The sequence below is a fragment of the Microtus ochrogaster genome, linkage group LG3 (genome assembly GCF_000317375.1).
Source record: "Microtus ochrogaster isolate Prairie Vole_2 linkage group LG3, MicOch1.0, whole genome shotgun sequence".
Classification (NCBI taxonomy): domain Eukaryota; kingdom Metazoa; phylum Chordata; class Mammalia; order Rodentia; family Cricetidae; genus Microtus; species Microtus ochrogaster.
The window spans coordinates 26,981,966-27,004,832 of NC_022029.1; positions in this window are offsets into that span (position 1 = coordinate 26,981,966).

Sequence of the window (22,867 nt, forward strand, 5' to 3'; positions counted from 1 at the left end):
TCTGAGACAATGGGGATGTTCTTTCGGGAATTCACCAAGGCCAGCTGGCCTGAGTCTGAAAAAGCATGGGATAAAACCGAACTTGCTGAACATAGCGGACAATGAGGACTACAGAGAACTCCTTCATCATTCTTAAATTAGCACATGTTCATTGATATCCAATATCTTTAGCCATCAAAATCAAAATAACACAAATCAAAATCATACTGAGACTGAGTATAAAGCCGGCACTCAGGGGTAGAGCCCTAAAATCTGAATTTTAAAGCTAGCCTGGACCTCAAAGTGAGTCCAAGGTCAATGTGAGCTAAAGAAAGTCTCTCTCTCTCTCTCTCTCTCTCTCTCTCTCTCTCTCTCTCTCTCTCTCTCTGACAGGAGAATGATCTGAAAGCTTGGGGCAATCAAACCTGGAGTACTCTGTACAGTGATAGAAACAAAAAGAGACCTTATCTCAACAAGGTGGAAAGAAAGGAATAATTCTTGAAAGCTATGCTGTGACTTCCGTATGTGTGCGATGTCACACAGACACACACCAAAACCAAGTGTTACCAAGTGTTGCTTAGGATTTGGTAGGAAAGGAGCCCTTCCACACCACTGGTAGATCTGTAAATGTGCCGAATCACTATTTAAATTAGTATAAAGGCTTATCAAAACACTGAAAAATGAAACTACTCTGAGCTGGTTATAATACTGGGAAAACACGGGAAGGAATCTAGGTCAGCATATCACAGTTAAGTAAAAGGACTCAGTCAATGAGCTCTAGAGTAGCAAACAGCTCACACACTGTCCACGGCTAACATCTTCAGTCTCTGGGCTTTGTTAAAACTTAGACCTTGATCTAACCAATCGTTGTTAGACTTTAGGAACTGGGAACTAGACATGGGAAACTGTGCACATCTAGACAGCTCGTAGACACTTGGAAACACTAGATATTCAAAAATCCTGCTTGCAAGGACTTTTTAGAAATCACAAAAAGACATGTAGAGTTTTCTTCCAGAAACTACACACACACACACACACACACACACACACACACACACATTCACACAGAGAGAGAGAGAGAGAGAGAGAGAGACAGACAGACAGACAGACAGACAGACAGACAGAGACAGAGACAGAGAGGAAGATAGAGAGAGAGTGTGTGTGTGTGTTAAAGTGAGATAGAGAATTTGTCAAACTCCCGAAGAATTCATACTGTAAAGAATTTGTGGTACACTTGAGGACAGCTGAGGAAGGTGTGTTCTGCACTGGCGGGGGAAGTCCAGTAGGGAAGGTGTGACAGAGATGGGGTGGATTCTGTATTGGGAGAAAATGAACGAACGCCAGCAGGAAACACTGCATTATTAACCTCACACCGTGTATGTGTGACGGGCAAACCACTCTCACTTTTCATGTCAGCTGAGTTCTAACAAATGATAGATGTTCTTCAGTAACTAATGTGAGTAAATCACAAACTTTGGTGTGCCCTGAAAAAGAATAGCGACTGTCCTTAATTCACAGGTCACCATCCTTTCCTCTCCCACAGAGCGGGTGTATGAAACCATCATTCCCAAACATTCTAAGTCAGTAGATTTTTTTCTCTAAGTCAAGTCTATGCCCCTTTCCCCATGACTTTTGCCTCTTTCAGGGTTGAGCTACCAAGGCTTTCAAGCCAGTTTACACTAGATCTCCCCGGTCAGGCCCTCAAGATCTCCGAATTGGCTGCCTATTTGTTCTTTCCACAGGATCTTCACACACCCTCCCATTCTAAGGCATTTTCCAGAATTGTCCAGGCAATTGAATATACCTGATGTCATGTGGGCAACCACACAGAACTTGTCGCTGTGTAGAGAAATATGTTCTATTGAGGACCGAAGCAAAGAATGAAAATACACACACGCTTTTGGCTGTCAGCAGTCTGTGGGTCTGGCAGCCTGGAAACCTTCAACTGCAAACAACGAGGGGTCAGACACACAAGTAAGAGAATCTTTAAACATACCCATTAATTAAAGGAAAACTTATCAACACCATGAAGGCAAAAAGTAATTTAAAATAGGAAAGCTTACTAGAGAGATGGCATTTGGTTTCCAGCCCTGGGAATGCAGGTTCCAACAGTGAATCTTCAAATCTTCTAGGACCCGATCTAACACAGGCAGGACCCCCAGAGGATAACAGCTTTCTTTTACTTAAGGATGAGTAAGAAATAAGAAGATCTCTGCCTTCACAGTGTGGTGAGGAAAGCTGCTTCTTCAAGCTAGTGAGTGTGTGTGTGTATGGGGGGGGGGGGATTGCTGAGTAATTTCCCAGACGATTTCCTGTCTGGGAACAGTAGTGTCTTCTGGTTCACAGACCCCAATCACATGGACACAAAGACACAAAGCAGTAGTTGTCCAGTGGTGGGGGGTACTTGAACTTGATTTACAACCCAAGTATAAATCATTGCTTAAGAACCTGGAATTAAACACAGGTTTCAGGCACTTCCATAAATAAGTATCCAGGAAAGAAGCTCTGAGCACAAGAACTTTATGACATATGAAGAAGGACACACGGGGGAAACAGAGAAGAAAACTAGGAAACTAGAAAAGTCACCAGGAAAAAAATATGCCTCCCTCAAAGACTTAAGGAAAGTGCAGTCTGCCTGAAACCCTACACATAAACCTAGAGAAAAGAAAAAAAAAACATAAAAACCTTGACATGTGCACTCCCACCAGCACTGAAGGAGTGTTCCCCTTACTCTGCATCCTCTCCAACATAGGCTGTCGTCAATGTTTTTTATCTTAGCCATTCTGACAGATGTAACATGGAATCTCAGAGTAATCTTGATTTGCATTTTCCTAATTACTAAGGATATTGAACAATTCCTTAAATGTCTTTTGGCCATTTGAGATTCTTCTGTAGAGAGTTCTCTGCTTAGATCTGTACCCTAATTTTTAAATTGGATTATTTGTTATTTAGATGTCAGTTTCTTGAGTTCTTTATATAGTTTGGAAATCAGTCCTCTGCCAGTTGTAGGGCTGGTGAAGATCTTTTCCCATTCTGTAGGCTGTCGTGGGGTTGGTGAGAATCTTCTCCCATTCTGTAGGCTGTTGGTTTTGTCCTATTTACTGTGTCCTTTGGAAATCAGCATGGCAGTTTTTCAGAAAATTGGGACTCAATCTACTTCAAGATCCAGTGACACCACTCTTGGGCAAATACCCAAATGAAACGCCATCATACAGCAAGGACACTTTCTCAACTGTCTTCAGATGCCCCTCAAGAGAAGAATAAAGAAAATTTGATACATTTACACAGCTGTAAAAAACGACGACATCTTGGAATTTTCAGGCAAATGGATGGTACTAAAAAAATCATCCTGAGTGAGGTAACCCAGACCCAGAAAGACAAACACGGTATGTACTCACTCATAAGCATATACTAGATGTAAAGCAAAGAATAACCAAAGCACAATCCACAGCTCCAGAGAAGCTAGGTAACAAGGAGGACCCTAAGAGAGACATGAATTGCCCTGGGAAGGGGAAATAGATAAGATCTCCTAGGTAAACAGAAGGTGGGGGGGCAGTAAAGGGGAGGGAATGGGGGATAAGAACATGATGGAATGGGATGGCTTGAGGGAAGGTTGGGGTAGGAAAGCAAGGAAGAGCTATATGGATAGAGGGAACAATTACAGGACAAGGGAGAAAGCTGATGCTCGGAAATTCTTAGGAATCTGCAAGGATGGCCCCAGCTAAGACTCCTAGCAATAGTGCAGAGGGTGCCTAACTGACCTTTCCATGTAATCAGTTGGTGACTACCCTAACTGTCATCATAGAACCTACATCCAGTAATTGATGGGGACAGATGCAGAGATCCACAATCAAGCACCAGGCTGAGCTACAGGAGTGCAGTGGAATAGACGGAAGAAGAATTATATGAGCAAGGTGGGTCAAAATTATGACAGGGAAACCCACAGAGACAGTTGACCTGAACTTAGACTCTAGACCAACAATTAGGGATCCTGCATGGGACCTAACCAGGCCCTCTGCATGCTGGCAACAGTTTTATAGCATGGTCTATTTGTGAGACTCCTGGCAACGGGACTAGAATCTTTCCCTTAGTGTATAAGGTGACTTTTTGAAACCCATTCTATATGGTGGAATGCCTTGTTCAGCCTTGATGCAGAGATGGGCAATGGGCGTGGGGGAGGAATGGTCCTGCCTCAACTGAATGTGCCAGGTTTTGTTAACTCCCCATGGGAGGTCTTACCCTTTTCTGAGGAGTGGATGGGGGTGGGCTGGGGTGATGTGGGGGTAGAGAGAGGAGAGGAAAGAGGGGAAATTGTGGTTGGTGCTTAAAATAAATGTAAAAGTAATATATATATATATATATATATATATGCCTGATATATACGTTAAAAAACCAATCTCAGTGCAATGAAATAATGTTGTGAACTAGAAAAGACGGGCAATTAAATAAATGAATCTAGAAAAATTCAGAGAAGATGGAGAGAAGGGTGGAGAAAAGTCAAAGGTATGTGATGCCTGAAGTCTAAACTTTAATGTAGATCTGAAACATTTTAAATAATATTCCTATGTCTAATGATTTTTAATTTTTTAATTTATATTTTGCGCTCATTTGCTGCTGTCACTTGATAATTCCAGCACACTTTCCTCCTGGCGGTAGTTCACAGTGAGTATATTTGAATACACGATTTATCTTAGACCTTTCTTCATTCTTTAGTCTGACAGAAAATCTTTCCAGATGCTAGGGAGATGGCTCAGTGCATAAATAACACACACACACACACACACACACACACACACACACACACACACACGACTTGAGTTTGATGTAACCTGAGTGCTGGATGAACAGAGGCAAGAAGATCCATGAAATTTGTGGGTCAGCCAATCCAGTCCACTCAGTGAACACCCATGTAGGAACAGCCCAGCAGTTAAAAGGTACACACTGCTCTTGCAGAGGATCCATGCTTATTTCCTAGTATCTTTATCAGGTGGCTCACAACTGCCTTTAACTCCAGATAAAAGGGACTCTAGATTCTGCAAGCACCTATGCAAGTGTACACACACACACAGGAGAGAGAGGCAGAGATTTTCTAAACAAAGCTAAAGTTGTCGCAGTCACCTGTGGGGCACAGTTCCGTCCCTACATCATATCCAGTGCAAACTTCCAGGAGACACAGACACATAATCCTAGCTCTGCTTTATCTTCATAAATCAAGATAGACTTTCAGGTCAGAGGCAGAGTGGACATCTGATCTCTTCAAACCTCAATATTGTCTCCCTCAGTGCTTCTGATGTTGTATACCAAGTTCTTTAAATGTTTTCTTTCAAACTTAAAAAATATTTTCTAAAATAAAATTATGAGCTTTTAGAGTTATTCTAAAACTCTCCAAACTCTAGAATTAGCACCTTCACCTGTCACATCATCCTCAGCTCTTTTTCCATTGTATTTTTCTCTTTGGCTGATGCATGTTTCCTTAGACACAGTCAGGGCTGATGTGAAGTTGTGCCTGTGTGTGAATGGGCATAAAAACATGGGTTTTGTATTTTATACGGCTTTGCTCTTCTGGAATTCACGTGAGACTGGTGCAGAACTCCTTCCTCCTTATTACATTCCAGATAAACCTTGTGTTTCCTTTTTGAAATTTTCCTTTTCATTTGTTCAGTTTGATGGAATCTCTCGATTTCTGAATGAAAGGATTTGTCTTCAAAAGCATTTTTGAAGGACCACATCAAACAGGTGTCTTACAGTTGTTCCTGTTCTGTGAACTTGTAATTTTGTGTTTCAGGTGGTCTCCTTTGGCCTTTTCCCTGATCTTTCCTGTGACAGAGACTGTGGCTGGTATTCTTTTGTCTGCTTAATATGGTCACAGAATGGTGGATGCAGGAAACTCCAGTGTTCAAGAATTATCTTAGAACCCTAAATACTTGGAATCCGTGAGAGGGGATGGCCTCAGAACTTCTGTGCCTCATGCCCTTCTCACAAGAAAACCATTCTTTAGATAAGGCATTTAACTTATCTTTTCGAGGATCTTAAATGTGTTTACACAAGACCTCAAAGATCTAGAGCAAGTGGCTTCTTTGAGCTACTTTATGATACGTTTTTCAATTGTTATTTTATTTAATAATCCATTGGTGCAATTTTGTGCTGTCAATAGATTTCTGGTTATGGAGTCCTCCACTGGAGTGTGATTGGCCTACCAGGAGCCATATCCTTTCAGAAAGCTGACTTTCTCCTCACCCTACCTCCCCCCAGAAGTCATCCACTGTCCATGGCTCCTCAGTTAGGGGTGAAGTCTCATGGACTTCTTCCTCCTACTTCATGCTAGAAGGTCAAATTATGTGAACTTTGCATGGTCTTGTGCAAACAACCATAGATGCTGTGACTGGAACCACCATTTGTTTGTTTGTTTATTTAGCCTCCCAGCCACAGATTCACCTCCTTCCTTCTCCTCCCATCCCCTCCCGCCACCTCCCCTCTGCACCTTCTCAATCTATCTCCTCCGTTTCTGTTCCGAAAAGGGCAAGCCTCCCATGGGTATCAGCAAAGTATGGCAGATCAGGTTGCAGTAAGACTAAGCACCTCCCCTTATGTTTAGGCTGGTTAAAGCAATTCAGTATGAGAAAGACTTTCCTACGAGCCATCCATAGTATTCGGCACAGCCCCTGCTCCCATTGTGAGGAGTCCAGCAAACAGACCAAGCTGCACACATCCGTCTCACACGTGTGACCTAATGTCAGTCCCGTTCAGGCTTCCTGGCTGTTGATTCAGACTCTCTGAGTCGCTAGGAGTCAGATAAGTTGATTCTGTGGGCTTTCATGTGATGTCCTTGGCCCCTCTAGCCCCTACAATCCTTCTCTTCAGTAGGCTTCCCTGAGTTTGCCCTAATGTTTGACTGTGGGTTTCTGTATCTCTTTCCATCAGTTAATGGATGAAGGTTCTATGACGATAACTGGGTTAGTCACCAATCTGATCCCAGGAGATGGCCAGTTCCGGCTAGGAATCCACTGTTGTTAGGAATCTTAGCCGGGGTCATCTTTGGGGGGGGAGGGAGGGTTCCCTTGCATCAGGTTTCTAACCCTGCAAAGCTCCACTTTCCAGTCATCTCTTTCAGCACTCTCTTCTCCACCCACGCCCCAATCCGATCCCTCATGTTTCCATGCCCAATACCTCCAGTTTGCCAGACAGTGAACTATTTTTAATGATAATATTCATGAACTTCAAATTTGGGACGGCAAACCGGTGTACGCAGAAGGCCTATCCTGCCCCCATGGGATCATTCCTCAGAGCCTTACCCCTGCTATCCCCCCAACCCTGGTCTTTGCATAGTCCTTTTTTATTTCCCTGTTTGCTAGTCATTATAGAAGGGAGATGTGTGGACATAAGAGTTTTGCGATCTTCCGTCTCCCTCTGGAGCCAGATGGGTTGAGTACGTTGGTAAAATATAATGCATTTGAAATGAGGGAAAATATAGTGTAATTAGAATCAAATGAATATGAGCGGTGGAATGAAAGATAATATGAATGCTTTTGAGCCATAAAGGACTCAAGGTAATAATAGTTTGATTTTTAGTAATATATCACTCTCAGATCCTATCATTGTTTATGAAGATAGATAAAAATCCGTGAGTGCCGTGACAGAGTGCAAAACTATACCTTTAATTTCTTATACAATTGAGAAATTCTAAAAAGTTTAAGAAGTTTCTAAGGGGTCCTTTCTTCTAGCCAGGAATGGCCTACAACTGGCTTCTAGCTTGACATGATCCCTGCATAGAACCTAGGCCTGGAAAACAGAATCACACAGTGTGTCACTATCTTAGGACCTAGAACTACAGTACCGGAGCTAAAACCTGCTATCACTGCCTGTGGTCTTCTTATGATATATATATATATATATATATATATATATATATTTTGCCAGGGGTACAGAATGGAGTCCTAAGGTTTCTTCCTCTCTCCACAAAAAGTATAGACTAACTTTGACAATTAATACACAGCGGTCTTGGAATGACCTGGCAGCTAGCCCACTTCATTCAGCTGATGCATTGTTCACCGGGAGAAGTGCCACTCCCTCCATCCCCACCCTTGAAGACTGCTATTAAATCTGAAGTTGTCAATGTACAACTTTGCCCTTTTTTATAGTCATTCTTTGATTGAATATTTACTATTTGCTAAATCCATGCTAAGAATTAAGAAGAGGCGCCGGGCAGTGGTGGTGCACGCCTTTAATCCCAGCATTCGGGAGGCAGAGGCAGGCAGATCTTTGTGAGTTCGAAGCCAGCCTGGTCTACAAGATCTAGTTCCAGGGCAGGCTCCAAAGCTACAGAGAAACCCTGTCTCGAAAAACCAAAAAAAAAAAAAATTAAGAAGAGGCGAGTGAGCAAGGCAGATAGATAGGTCTGGGCACAAGGAAGGTCCTTGTGAACTTCGTAACAGGGTGAGCCAAGTCATCAGCCAGCAGTGACCTTGTCTTCCTTCCCCTGGACTGCTGTCAGTCAAACAACAGGTGAAAAGAACTAGGCCAGGGGTCCAAGTCATTTTGAGACTATAATTTAAGGTATGTAAAAACAATACTTGTGATAAAAAAAATTGGAATTAATCAAGAAAGAACCCTAACTGATGTTTTTCTCCATTTCACCTCAAACTGAGACAACCACAGCAGAGGCCATCAGAAGACATGGAAACCCCATCTGTGTATGAGCTGTGTAGGTTTTTGCTGCTATCTGAGCCATTAGACAGTGGGATGGTATCTTTATGTAAAGTTGATGTGGGAAGTCCTTCTGTATATGTGTTGCTTTTGTTGGTTGATAAATAAAGCTATTTTGGCCAATGGCTTAGCAGGGTAAAGCTAGGCGGGAGTCAAAACAAAGATACAGAGAGTAGGTGGAGTCAAAAGAGAAAGATCAGAAAATTACCCATAAGCCTCAGCCTCATGGCAATACATAGATGAATAGAGATTGGTTAATTTAAGGTGTAAAAGCTAGCTAGAACTATGCCCAAGCCATTGGCCAAACAGTGTTGTAATATAAGTTTCTATGTGGTTATTTGGGTCTGGGTGGCCAGGAAATGAAAGCCTAGTCTCTGTTTACATAAAGTGAGCCAGTATCTTTACTTTTACCTTCAACTGAGTAAAACCCTAGCATTTTGTCTGTAACACAGGGTACTACTAGACAGTAATGTAGGCTGGAAAATTTGAGGACAAAAGTCATCTACCTACGGATGGTAGCATACCGGTGACGTGGAAGAACACTGTGCTAAAGTCTGGTTAAATAAGAGATCAGTTTAAGAATCCAAAATTATACACAGTCACATCAACTCAAACATTTACATGAAAACTTCATTCCCATGAGGGCACATTATCTTCTAAATATAATTGCAAGCTTTAGTTTCAGCTGAGACTAGAAAAAAGAGATGGAAAAGAAGTACCTAACGTTTACATCCACATGAAACTACCGAGCCCGTGTATTGACATCTGCGTTACAGAGCCCACTCTTTGCAGGGCTAGCTTTGCGACGCTCTACCAAGAACCCACAATCCAAAGCTTCACACCAGCACTTTATTGGAAAGTTGGATAAATAGGGAAAAATGTTTTCTCTTGAACCTAAGCTGTAGTCTCCCACCTTCACTTCGTCCACTGCTGATCAATAATTCACCAAGTGCAGGTCAGCTTCATTCAAGTGGGGAGTCAGGGAGCAGCACATTAGAGCAGCCCTGTGGGCAATAATTAAAAAAGAACCCGGGCTCCTGAGAGCGAGGCACGAGCCAATCACCTAGGGATGCTCAAAAGAGTGCAAGTGTAATATAAGACGGCGCAAGGCCTGGATCTGTTCCGCTGAGTGCTTCTTCATCCTGAGGATCAGGTGGCCAGCTCGGATCCCTTTTCTAGAAAGTTTGTACCGGTAATTATATTGTGAGAGGGTGAGAAGGAGTATGTTTCATCTTGCTATTTCCCAACACACCCCCATTCCTGTGGTTTGGCTTACCAGAGCCACTGTCCAGAAAGCTTTACAGGAACTCTGAAGAGGGACGTGCCCAGGTCTTACAGGCAGTGATCTCACTTCCTGATCAGGAGGAAACGCACCCTTCCCACCAGCAAGCCAGCCCTTGGGGAGGAAGGAGCTTCCTCCCCCTCTCCCCTACCTCATGTACTCTTTTGCTCTGCCTTTTCCCCTTATTCCCAAAACAGGTTTGAATGCAGTCGGGAAGATAAGAGGATGCTGATGCTCCAGTTTTGTCATGAGTTGAGCTACTTTTGGAAGGTCCCTCATTCCTTTTCATCTACATTTAGGGACCAAATATAGGTGCCTTCCCATATCCTCATCTTCACACCCTTCCCATCTCCATCCTTATTGCCATCCTTACTAACCCCATCCTGCCTTCATTCCTCATCTTATTCCCTGAGGGAATTTCTCTTTAAAGAATGCATCCCCAGTAACCTAACTTCTTACCACTAAACCTATAAAGTTTTGTGATATAGTGCAATACATCTAATAGTGCACAGTACCACGGGCCATCAATATATGACCTTTGAAAGGTCATTTCAGAAACAATCTATAGCAATACACATTCCTGGATAATACATTAACATCATAAAAACCTACTTTTAAATTATAATAACCAAAAATGGACTTAAAATTAGACAGATCAGAATGGAACAAGATCTCACACATATAAGCTATTTCAATCTTAAAGTCAATCTAACGTCAGAAGAGAAACATTATAAATAGTAAAAGCATAGGTACGTACTCAAAGTAGACAATAACAACCATAATAAAAAAAGGCAGAAGCAAATACACAACACTCTCAACACTTGAGTATATATACTGAGAGATATTTTCAGCCTGGTTCTTGTATTTTGAATCATGGAATAGGAAAGTTTCTGTTTTATTCATCTTCATTGCTTCTAGGTCCATCCACAATTTTTCAGGAAATGGCTTCTGCCCTGTTAATGTCATTGCATGCTGGACTGAACAATGGTATTGGTGGTATAGACAAGTGGCCACTCAGACTGAATCAGGGTGTATGAGTCTTTTGTACAGAAGCTTGAGGTGTCTTCTGAGACTATCCATATACCATACTCTTCATGTACATGTGTTGTTAGTAAGTTCTCTCATTTCAGGAAAAATGAACTTTTGATTTCAAGAAGGAGGAAATTCTAAGAGACATTAAACAGAAGCCAGAACCTGGGATTAATTTCTGATTAGGACTCCCACCTATTCGATCCTCCTGGAATCCATCTGCTCACAGGAGCTCAGGTACCATGTCATTCACCTTACCATCTGCATCAAGTCTTCCTTTCTAGCCTTGTTCCCAGGGTATGTGAGTGTTTCCACACTCATCACATTTATTGCCAGAAACTTGAGACATTTTTCTCCTCTCTACCCATGTTTAATTGATGCTGTTGCATCCATCTAGGGACCTCTTCAGTCCCCCATACTCTGCTCCTGAGTCAGTCTCATGGCACTGTCCAGGGGAAGACTCAAATCATTCTACTGGTTTGGAATCCCTAGAATCTGACTTTCAGAAAAGGCCCAAGCACCATCCAAACTCAAAACTGCTTCATGACTTAGGAGCTCTTACTTCCATAACCCCTCCAATCCATCCTTCCTCTGCTTCACTCAGTTTTCTTACCTGTGTGTCTTCTGCCACACAATTTCTATATTTGTGAGATACAATAGCAGCTTGCTTTCTTTGACTTATTATGGCCTTCCACTTAAAACAGACATGTAGATATGATGACAGAATCAGTGGGAGGCCAACATGATACATTTGATATCAAGATGTATTATTAGTCCCTAGTTTTAGCAGAAGGTACTATTCGAAGTTGGGTTCTTAAGATGTTGAACACTAATAATAGAACATACAATCAAACTCAGGACAAGGATGAGGGTGTAAGTTTGGTCACATCATCATCTTGAGTGCTGCTCCCTATATGTAGAGGTAGAAGGTGGAATATGGTCACACAGTCTCATGTTTCCTGTCCTAGAACAGGCCTCTGAGACTGAAGCAGTGGCAATGGATGTCAACAATCAACTCTTGGGGACCCTCTGTCCTGTCTTGCTCCACCACAGTACTCCTGGATATAGGAATTGAGTCAGTACAAAGGACAGACTGCCATCCCTATTACACAGCAGAAGACCCTGAGCCCAACACAAGGGCACAGGTGGAGGAAGGGAATCTCAATATCAAAGTAAAACAGGAACTGTGTAAAGTAGGAAGATCACCATGATCTTGGGTCATTATGGATGAACAGGGGTAGGATACTTGTACTTAAGAGAGCTCAGAGGTTGTTTTCTGGCAATTCAGTTTCTAGTTCTATGTGGATAGCGCCAGTGACCCTGTCAGCAGAGCAGAGGATGGCAGTTGATTTTAGCGTGTCAGTCCACCAGGAGGCAAACCCGATGGGTAAACCATGGAGAGGCATAGACCCGAGACTTCAGACTCCAGAATGTCATTTGCTTCTGCTGTGCTTTCACGTGTTTGCTGTTGTCCTCTTCTGGGATCAGGTATGGTGTGAATGGGTATGGGGAGATGATTAATTCCTTATACCCATTTATGCCCTCAATCTCCTCATATAAAAACTACTGATGAGTGGGTATGCACCCTAGAGGTTTAAAGTAGAACTGAATGATTATTTTCATATATAAATGTTTAGATTTGTGATTTAAGATTCCTCCTATGATTGCCTCACAAGATAAGTAATAAAGTGACTGGTCCTTTCTTTGTAACAGCAAAACGCAGCCTGCCAGTAAAAGAATATCTTGCTTGATGACACACTGTTAATCTATAACAAGTTGCTTGGGTATGAATGTACATGGGTTCTTGAGATAATTTGTTTTTTACTGGTAATACATAAAATGTTTAATCATGTAAGGGATATGGAAAACATTCTGGTTTTTTTTTTTACTTGTGTTCATTGTAATCATTCACTTGAAAAACAAAATGTAACCACATTATAATTTTTATATTGCCTGGAAGACTTTTGCTGGGGTATATAAGCTGTAAGGGAAAGAACAGAGTTAAAATGAGTTAGAAGGATAATAGCAAGAGTGAGAGACGTAGAAGGAAAACATCAAAAATGAGAGTTGTTATCAGTCATTCAGAATTAAGAATAAATTCTTAAAGTGAATGTCAGTTACCCCAATGCAGCTGTTTTCCAAAACGATCTTCCGTGGAAGGCCTGGGCTCAGGGGTTAGTGCCTTTTACCAGGGCTTTTGAGTGATGGCTCAGAGAGACAGAAGAACCTTTCTGCCCAACACAATGCAGAGGCTAGACTACTCTCCGGCCTTCTGATTCCTTACAGGGAACTAACTTAGATCTGCCTGGGACAAGACTCCAGCTGCACATGTGTGCAGTCTGCCCTTTTCCTGTGTGCATGTGACTCTGTTAGCTGCATCTACCTTTTCCTTGTTCTCTTCCTTTCTCTGTCCCTTCCTTCCTTCCTTCCTTTCTTTCTTCCTTTCTTCCTCCTCCTCTTCATTTCTTTTTCATCTTCTTTTCTTTTTCTTTTCACCTTTAGTAATGTGGCAGGATACAAGATCAACTCCAAAAAATCAGTGGCCTTCCTATACTCTAAGGATAAGGAAACAGAGAGGAAAATTAGAGAAGCATCACCTTTCACGATAGCCACAAATAGCATAAAATATCTTGGGGTAACTCTGACCAAGGATGTGAAAGATCTGTTTGACAAGAAATTTAAGTCTTTGAAGAAAGAAATTGAAGAGGACACCAGAAAATGGAAGGATCTTCCTTGCTCCTGGATTGGGAGGATCAACATAGTAAAAATGGCAATTCTACCAAAAGCAATCTATAGATTCAATGCAACCGGCCTGTGAGTGTCTCCTGCACAACAGTGTCCAGGACCATGCAAGTTGAAGCCAGGACATGGTGTGTGGTAATCACAACCTCATCCTGGGGTAGCCAGTTTTCCTGATATTTAAAGCTGTGATTTGTGGTATGCAATATTCTAAAAACATGGTGAAAACAGTGCATATGTAGTAGATAGGTCTGTAGTTGATTGGATAAACAGCAAGTTCCTGAGGGTACTGTGGTTGCTCATTAGAAATATCCAGTTTTGGGTATGAGACTCTACATGGCTGACACACAGCACAGGTACTCATGAAAGAAAGAGGACAGCAGCATAGAGCAAGGGAGAAGGCAGTGTGTCCTCACTGTGATCACAAAGTTATAGAACACCACCTTATATACAACCATGAGAAATGCGCAAAATGTCACTGTCAATTCAAATGCAATTTTTCAAATTTTATTCTCTCTTATCCCCTGTTTTGCCTCCCTCCACTCCTCCCAGTTTTTCCCCATCACCTCCCTTCTCCCCCAGATCCACTCCCCCATTTTCCTTAACGGTTTCATTGTACAAACTTTTCTCCCTTCACCTCTAGCAGCGGTGTCCGAGAAAGCATGAACCTGCCCCGTGCATGCCCCATGCATGCCTTCCTTCAAAGACCCTGCAGTAAGTGACATGCTGGCTTCCACCCCCAGGATGCTTGAAACATCTTTCCTCCAGCTGAGACTGCCCAGAGTCTCACATTCTTGCCAAATGTGTCCTGGGGACAGAATACCTCTGGTCAAAGCACTGTGAGTCAGAGATTCACACATCAGGAGTAGTTCATGGGGTTTGCAATATTTAAAAATGAGATGGGATACAGTATGAATATATATATTCATATATATATATAAGGGGCTAGTAAATTCACCAAATCCTGTTATTTTACAATGGCTGTTTCCTCACCTACAAACTAGTATAAAACAACTTAATCACAAAAACTGTGATAAAACAAATGGCTTACTTCTTAGTAGGCTGCTGTTGACAGCCATTTTCTTTCTGACTCTAACCTTGAATCTGGACCAACTGTATTCAACCTAGACCTCTTTCCTCCTGCCACACACAATAAGAGACTAGAAGAGAGTTTATCTTCATGAATCATCCACAGACACAGTAGAGTTCATACCCTCACATATAATGGACTCTCATATCCACACCATCATTGGGAGGTTCTGTCTGTCCACATAGTGGGGCTCATATTCATGCATGAGCCCAGTGCATAAACCTGTAAAATACACTGGATAGTCATCAGAACTGACTATGATCACAGAGGTTAAGCACTTTACGGGAAAACATAGCAAAGGAAGTGTGTGGCTTCAGGGTAAAGCCACAGTCTATGTAGCAAGAATGAATTACAGTTATTTACAGTTATTTAGTGTACTGAAAGGGGGTATTGTAAAAATAGATGCAAGGTTTAAAATTAGCGCTGAATAGCAAGAACTTACTCATTACCAATATAAAATATTAAGTGGTCTGAAGGAGCAATGGGAAGGAAATTACGGAGCAGAAATCACATTAATATCCAAAGAAGATGGTTTAATAGAATTGTGTTTTCCTATTGGAAATGATTCACTAATTAAGCATGGACTACAAAGTGACCTAGACAGGTCTGTGCACAGCAAGGCTGAGCTCGGGAAGCCAAGAGTGCATTGAGAAACTTGCTGCCTGACCAAGGTTGCCGCTGCTACTTTCTGTGAGGTGATTTTCTCCAATCATCATCATCATCATCATCATCATCATCATCATCATCATCATCCTGCCCACATCTCTGAGGCACAAATGTCTCAGTTAGTAATGTCATATGAAATTAAAAACCCAAGTTTAAAGCTCTGTTTTGGTAAAGTTATGTTAATTCAGTGCACACTGGTTGATTTATGAACTAACACAGAACTTTTGAAAAGCAATTTAGTTTTTCTATTTGTCAGTTTACGTGAAGACGCCTGTTACACTCTGACCCACTTCTGGGAATAATCTGTAGGGCACATAACTGGTGACTATGAGTTTCCCTTTCATGGAAAAAAAATATATTATGTAACATTATATAATACTCTGTGTCTATAAACCATCAGTGGGAGGCCAACACACCTAGGATAAAACAGTATGATAGTATTCGCGAGAGTTTAAAGCAATCATATCAACTAAAAGCTAGCTCTTCTGTACGAGTGTTAGAATTATAAACCATGTCCAGAATCTAAAGGTTCTTCTCTCAAACTACCTTTCAGTGGTGCTAGTTCCAAAAAGCTGTTGAGATCACTACAGAGCTTCAAAATACACCTGAACCATCACTCTACATTGATAAACATCCTTCCTAAAACTTCTACCTGGACATGGCTCTGAGAATTCAACAGCGTGGGCACCAACTGGGGAGCCTCCATCACACAGGGCTCTCCATCAACACTAGGTGCTCTCGAAAGAATTGTCCCAAGATGACATACACCTGTTTAAACCACAGATAGACAAGGCTGTGGCAGCCCCAGAATTATACTTCGTAAAGAACACAGAGCTTAAGTCACTGCCTAAAGAAAGAAACTTATTTGTGTATGTTTTTACAAGTGAAAGTGTGAACTTCTAAGAGTTTGCTTGCAAAATGTAGTGTTTGGTCCTGCAAAAAAAAAATGGAATAAGTACTGATTTTTTAATAGTACTTTCAAAATTGAAATGTGCTCTTTCCCCAAGCATTGAGTGCTACTTTAAACTCAAGAACAAAACACAAGATCACTGTCATCCTAGCTGAGCTATAATGGAGGAAGGTCATTGGTTAATTAATAAAGAAACTGCTTGACCTGATAGGTTAGAACATAGGTGGGTGGAGTAAACAGAACAGAATGCTGGGAGGAAGAGGAAGCGAGCTCAGATGCCATGCCGCTGCTCTCCAGGGCAGACACGATGAAGCTCCGACCCAGGATGGACATAGGCTAGAATCTTCCCGGTAAGCACACCTTGTGGTGCTACACACATTAGTAGAAATGGGCCAAGCAGTGTTTATATGAATACAGTTTGTGTGTCGTTATTTTGGGGCATAAGCTAGCCAGGCAGCCAGGAGCCGGGTGGCAGGAACACAGCCTGCAGCTCCTCCAACAGAGCTACACGAGTGTCAGCTGAAGGCACGTTTATGTGGGTAAGGTGTGAGAGAATCCACAGCTCCAGAGAGAACGGACCTGCTCCAGGTGCTGGTGGTGGTGGAGGAGGAGGAGGAGGAGGAGGAGGAAGTGAGCAGAAGATCCTGGGTATATTCACAGTCAAGAGAGCTGAGAGGGTATAACCAAGGCCAGGAGCCACTTTCTACCACAGAAGAGCTAGAGATGTGACGTGAGAGAAACAAACTGTAGTTGACTTATTGCAAATACTCTTTTAAAATAGCTTTCATAAAGCCAGATTGAACTTTAGGAAAGTGTTAAGTACAGCAAGGAAGGATCAATCACCATATGTCTATGGAGCAAAACAAATGATACTTATGACAGTAAATCAAACTGATATTCTTTTTACTGTCTATTTTATATTTATTATTAATACACTATAATATCACAATAGTACATTATCAGTATGTAACAATTATCAGACCATTAATAGTCATTAAACATATGTATAGGCTCATTGTAAGTGTTTTCTTTTTTAAAATTTAAGACATGGTCAGATGAAAACAAGTAGGAGTGTGTCCCTCAAGAACTATATTAACATCTTGCCTCAGGCGTCAGAGGGTATTCTTGTAAAGGGACAGGGTAAGCTGCAGGTAAAAACAATTAAAATGAGCACCTGCTACGTCAGGGTGAGCCATGATTCTATTGAGGGGTACTGGACAAGAAAGAAACACAGTTGCAGGTGCAGATGCTACAGCAAGCAGAGTTCTGTGAAGTTTGAGCTGAGACCGGAGTAAAGTTCCACACTTGAAAAAGACCAGGACTGAGCAGCCTGAAGTTGGGGAAGGTGAGTATTTCAGGCAGTCTGAAAGCAGCTAGCCCTGTCCAAGCTCACACTTCAGGTCTCCAGAACTGAGGGAGTGCAAGTTTTGTAGTTTTAGCCTGGTGTGGGAAGTCTTCTGTAGATGTGTTGCTTTTTTTTTTTAATTTATTTTACCCAGATGTGTTGCTTTTATTGGTTAACGAATAAAGAAGTTGCTCCCGGGCAATGGCTCAACAGAATATAGCCAGGCTGGAAAAGATAGAGAGAGAATAGGCAGAGTCAGAGTGATGTCATGGAGCTGCCAGAGGGGAAAGATGCTAGCCATCACCTGGAACCTTGTTGGTAAGCCACATCCACATGGCGATATACAGATGAATAGAAAAGGGTTAGCCAAAGATATAAGAGATAGCTAGCAAGACGCTTAAGTGATTGGCCAAGCAGTGATTTAAGTAATACAGTTTCTGAGTGATTATTTCTGGTCTGGGCAGCCAGGAGCAAACAAGCAGCCTCCAAGTTTATGTTCACTAGTCACAGCAACAACATGAAGCCAATGCAGGTTGAGTTCCAGTTATAGGGATGCCCGGTCCAGAATGGTTCAGATTGTGTCCTTTCTATTACATATACAGAAAGGCTTCAATGAATCCACACCTTTATCCTGGTAATCTTAAACCCAAAATTTGAAATTGATTCTGGAAATTTTCTAACTTGGTATCTTCTTCTAATTATGACTACTAAGCCTGCCTTGTAGCTGACACTTTTTTATCACGGTCATGGGGAGAAACCATAGATGAAAGTGAAATAACTGTGGATTAATGGCTGTCCTCTGAGAAGCGCCTCATATATGACATCATTTCACATTTTCAATAGAAGTAAATGAGATGCCTTTTTATATTTCCCTGTCAAGGAAAAATGCTTTTGATACTTCATATACTTTCTACCCACCTTGATTTTCCTTTTGACATATGCTAGAAGTGGTCCACTCATTTTCATAACTTCTCACTCGCATTGTGGATGTCTAGGGCTTTTATCATGTAGCACGCTTACAAGCATGGCCACATTGACTAAGACATTCACCGTCTGGTTGACATGTATCTGAGCTGACTCTCTCGTGGGCTGTCACAGAATGTGATGTGCCTCATTGTCTCCACTCTTGAGTCCAAATCTCCAGTGTGTGGATTGGTTCCCCTATAAAGAAACAGCGGGATATCTTGTTAGACATTGTAAGTATCCCATCCACACTGAGTTGGCCAGTTTTAGGCTTCCACCAGAAATGTAGAAAACTCCGAATTTTACCTTTTAGAAAATGGCTGTGTTTCATCTAGTTTTAATTTCTTGATGATGACTAGGTTTATCATTTAACAATCATTGAATTTCTTTCCCCATTGCATAGTCCACGCATACTCTTAAGGCATTTTATAGTGATTTTGGTATTTCAGTTCTGTTTTTAGACATCTTTGACATATCTGTAGGGATATTAATCCTTTGTGTGTTATTAAATTGTAAATACTTTCCCAGATTTGTGATTTTCTAATGCTTTTTGCCATAAAATTACTTTCAATACAATAAAACTTACCAGACTTCTCCTATTATTTGTAGATTTTGAGCAATAGCTCAAAAATCGATTTAACCATGTTTTCCATAATGCATACTAAGGATGAGTTTCTTTATGTGACTCTGGTTCATTTTGGTTTTTATCTACATATTGTATGATAAATGGATCCAGGTTTTCCTTTTTACTAAAATTGGCCATTATTTACAGATGGAGATGAGCTGGATTTACATTGTCCCCGAAAAGGCCTTGTTTACAGCTTGCCAACTGGGATGTGGTACAAACAATGCTCCGGGTTTTGAGGAGTATTAGCCTCACCTAACTTGCTGAGTTTTCAGCAGATTGGAGTTGGATGAATAATACTCAAAATACAGCTCGTCTCTTTTTTGTACATTTATTTCACGGAATAATAAATGATCACAAACATGTATTGCCTTCCATCAGTGTTGTCATTCTTGGAAATCGTTCCAAACATAGCAGACGCATGGAGTACAGTGAGGCAGGACCCTTCCTGTCTCCTAAGAATATCAAAGTCTAGGGTGTTAACATGAAACACTACCCTTTGGTACTGAAAGTTTTCTGGCATGCTACAGCTGCTGTATACTATTTTGTGCTTCTTTGGTAATTAATGTATTTGTTTCCTAGAGATTTTATAATGTCATTTACTGGATTAACCTTCTCCAGTCGACATGGCTTCATTCAGTCTTGCCTCTCGGCAAAAGCTAATTCAAAATTAGGCTATGATCATTGGCATAGGAGAGTCTATCTTCTTCTTTTCTTTTTTACTCTTGTATTTTAGTGGGAACGACAAGCTGCATCCAGCCCACACCTTCCAAATGTTATCTGCAGATGTACTCAGTTTCATGCTTAGGTTTATCGCGGACAAGTTCTGTATCTGTGATGGCAACATTTTACTGTCAATGTTATTTGGTTTGGAACCTCCAAGGAGGTACATCTCTCAGTGAATTTCCAGAGACATTTTACTGACAATAAAGGACCCATTCTAAATGTTGGTGTCACCATCCCATTGCCTGGAGTCCTTCCTAGGCTAAATAAAAAGACAGGAAGGAGAAAGCCATTTGAGAGTTGGCATTTTCCTCTTGTTTCTTTCAGATCTGCCCAGATGTGATAAGGTTTTCACTGTCCAAGCTGCTAGACCGTTCATCTCCCATGTCTTCCAGTTATGATGAACTATATTTCTTGATCCTTGAGCCAAAATAATATTCCTCCCTTAAATGGTTTCTGTCAATTAAGTTCTTACAATGATGGAAAAGTCACCAGTATAGTATCCAGCAGTGCAAAGAACTTGTCCAAGTCCTCCGCAATTGTATAACACACACCATCATCTTCCAGTACAGTGATTCTCAGCCTGCGGGTTACAACTCCTTTGGCAAATCTTTGTCTTAAAAAATGTTTAAATCATGCTTCATTACAGTAGCAAATGTACACTTACGTATCCAAAAATAAATAAATTTTATGTTTGGGGATTGCCACAGCAGGAGGAACTAAATTAAAGGATACAGCATTAGGAAGGATGAGAACCACTATTCTAGCATCTGAGAATGTGTTAATATCCTGGTGGTATCTGCACATAAATTCTCAGCCCCACAATATCCTGGTCATGGAGATGTGTGACCCCTCTGAGTAAACCATTGAAATGAGTATCTCCATCAGTGTCTTTCAGCAGTCACTATAGGATGTTATTTGTCTTCTCTCCTACATACTCCAACATCCTCCCAGTCTCTAGCCTAGGACCCAATTCTAAAGCCATTCCACAAAGTAAATGATACAGCAATTTTCCATTTCCTACTACTATAGTCTCATTTGCTTGCTATGACTGACAAAAAAAAAAAAGAAGGATACCTCTGTGGCTTAAAAGAGTAGGAATCACTCTCAGTGTTCTGTAGATGAGCAACTTGAGCTGTCTGGGGGCTCTGGAGGAGGCAGTCCCCTGTTTCTGAATGCTCCTGGAATTCCATTGGCTGCAGCAGCAGAACTCTGTTTGCCTCTGTCACCCCAAGGCCCTCTCTTCTACTCTGTATTATCTGTCCTTTTGTCCCAGCACAAATCACCCTAACGAGATTTGCTAAGACTCAGAGGGGGTGCCCAGAAAGTTCTGCCAAAAGCTCACAATCCCAGTGAGGAAGAGAAAAGGAGATGGAGCCAAGGAAACAAAGAAAGGGGTCAGAAAAAAAATTAAAAAAAAAAAGAAAGGGGTCAGAAGGAGCCCTCAGTGTTCTAAGGTATGTCCAACTCGGGCTTTTGTAAGGAAGGCTGGCACTAAACTTAACAGGTAGCACCTGCTGCAGGAATCTGATACCTTTTTCTGTTCATTAATATTCATACACAGTAACATGTCCATTTATATGGTCAGATTTGAGGTATAGGAGCCCTCCCCTCCCCGAGGACAGTGTAACTAACATTTCCTTTATGGTACCCTTGGAGTATCAACGCCCTACTACCTGTGTCCCCAGCCAATGGGTTACAGTTACAGGGTTCAGGAAACTACTGCTTCTGTCCATTGATGTCTCCTCAGGATGGGAGAATTAAGAACACAGCCTGCTACTGTAGGAAGCTGGTACATTCTTGCCACAATCTGCCTATCTCTTTGTCCTCTCATTTAATGGGAATTTCCATTAAAGACAAGCCATAGATGATCTGAAAGGAAAGCTCATATTTTTCCATGTAGTAAGCTGTATGTTATTAGGATTTTAGATAACATTCTAAGGCATGGATGGCTATGGGGAAATGCCTCACCTAGCATCCCCACCCCTGAATGATTTCCGTCCGCTCAAGGGTACCAATCTCATGTCCTGACTTGTTTTTTAACTAATGACACTCATGTTTTCTCCTCTGTCATGCTGAAAAATTCCCAAGTTCATGATGTATCTGAGGCTTATGGTTTCCCCATGAGTCCAGATGGATTCCCCAGAGATGGGAGCTTCAAGATTCAGTTCTTCAAAAGTGTTAGGTAGAGGGAGGTCCTTGCTTTTAAAGCACGAGCCTGGAGAAGAAAAATGAGCATGCACACAGCCCCACCTCAAGACTTTGATTCTGCATTTTTTTCTAAAACAATGTACACTGTTTGGAATGAAAGCCTATGACTGGACAATGAGTCTCCGGATTTCGTGGAATCAATTACTCCTATAGATCATCCAGCAAGCTATAAGGTAAGCGTAGGAGATGTACTACCCGAACCTGGTCAATATAAAACACAATGTTCCCTTTTCCCTGTCATTATTCTGTCCTTGTCACAACTGTACATCAAATCATCAAAAGGAAAAATTGAAGGAAAATAGGACTTCACTTTACCCTAGGATTGTATGATCACAATTGCAGGCTTCCTGTTTATCCAGGCCCAACTTCCACCATGTCCATTTGCTGCTTGCAGGCTGGTGGTATGATGTTTCCGTAAAAGCAGATACTTGCTACCTGCTATTAAAGCCCCTTTATTCAAGTCTGCTTTGAAGCATTTATTCTATTACACTACTCTGTCATTTACTCTGAAGCTGTGCTCTCTCAACTAGCATGTCAGCATGTAGATGGATGTACGTGGCTCATGCATAGCCCCACCTCCTGCCTGCAGGTCACTGAATGTC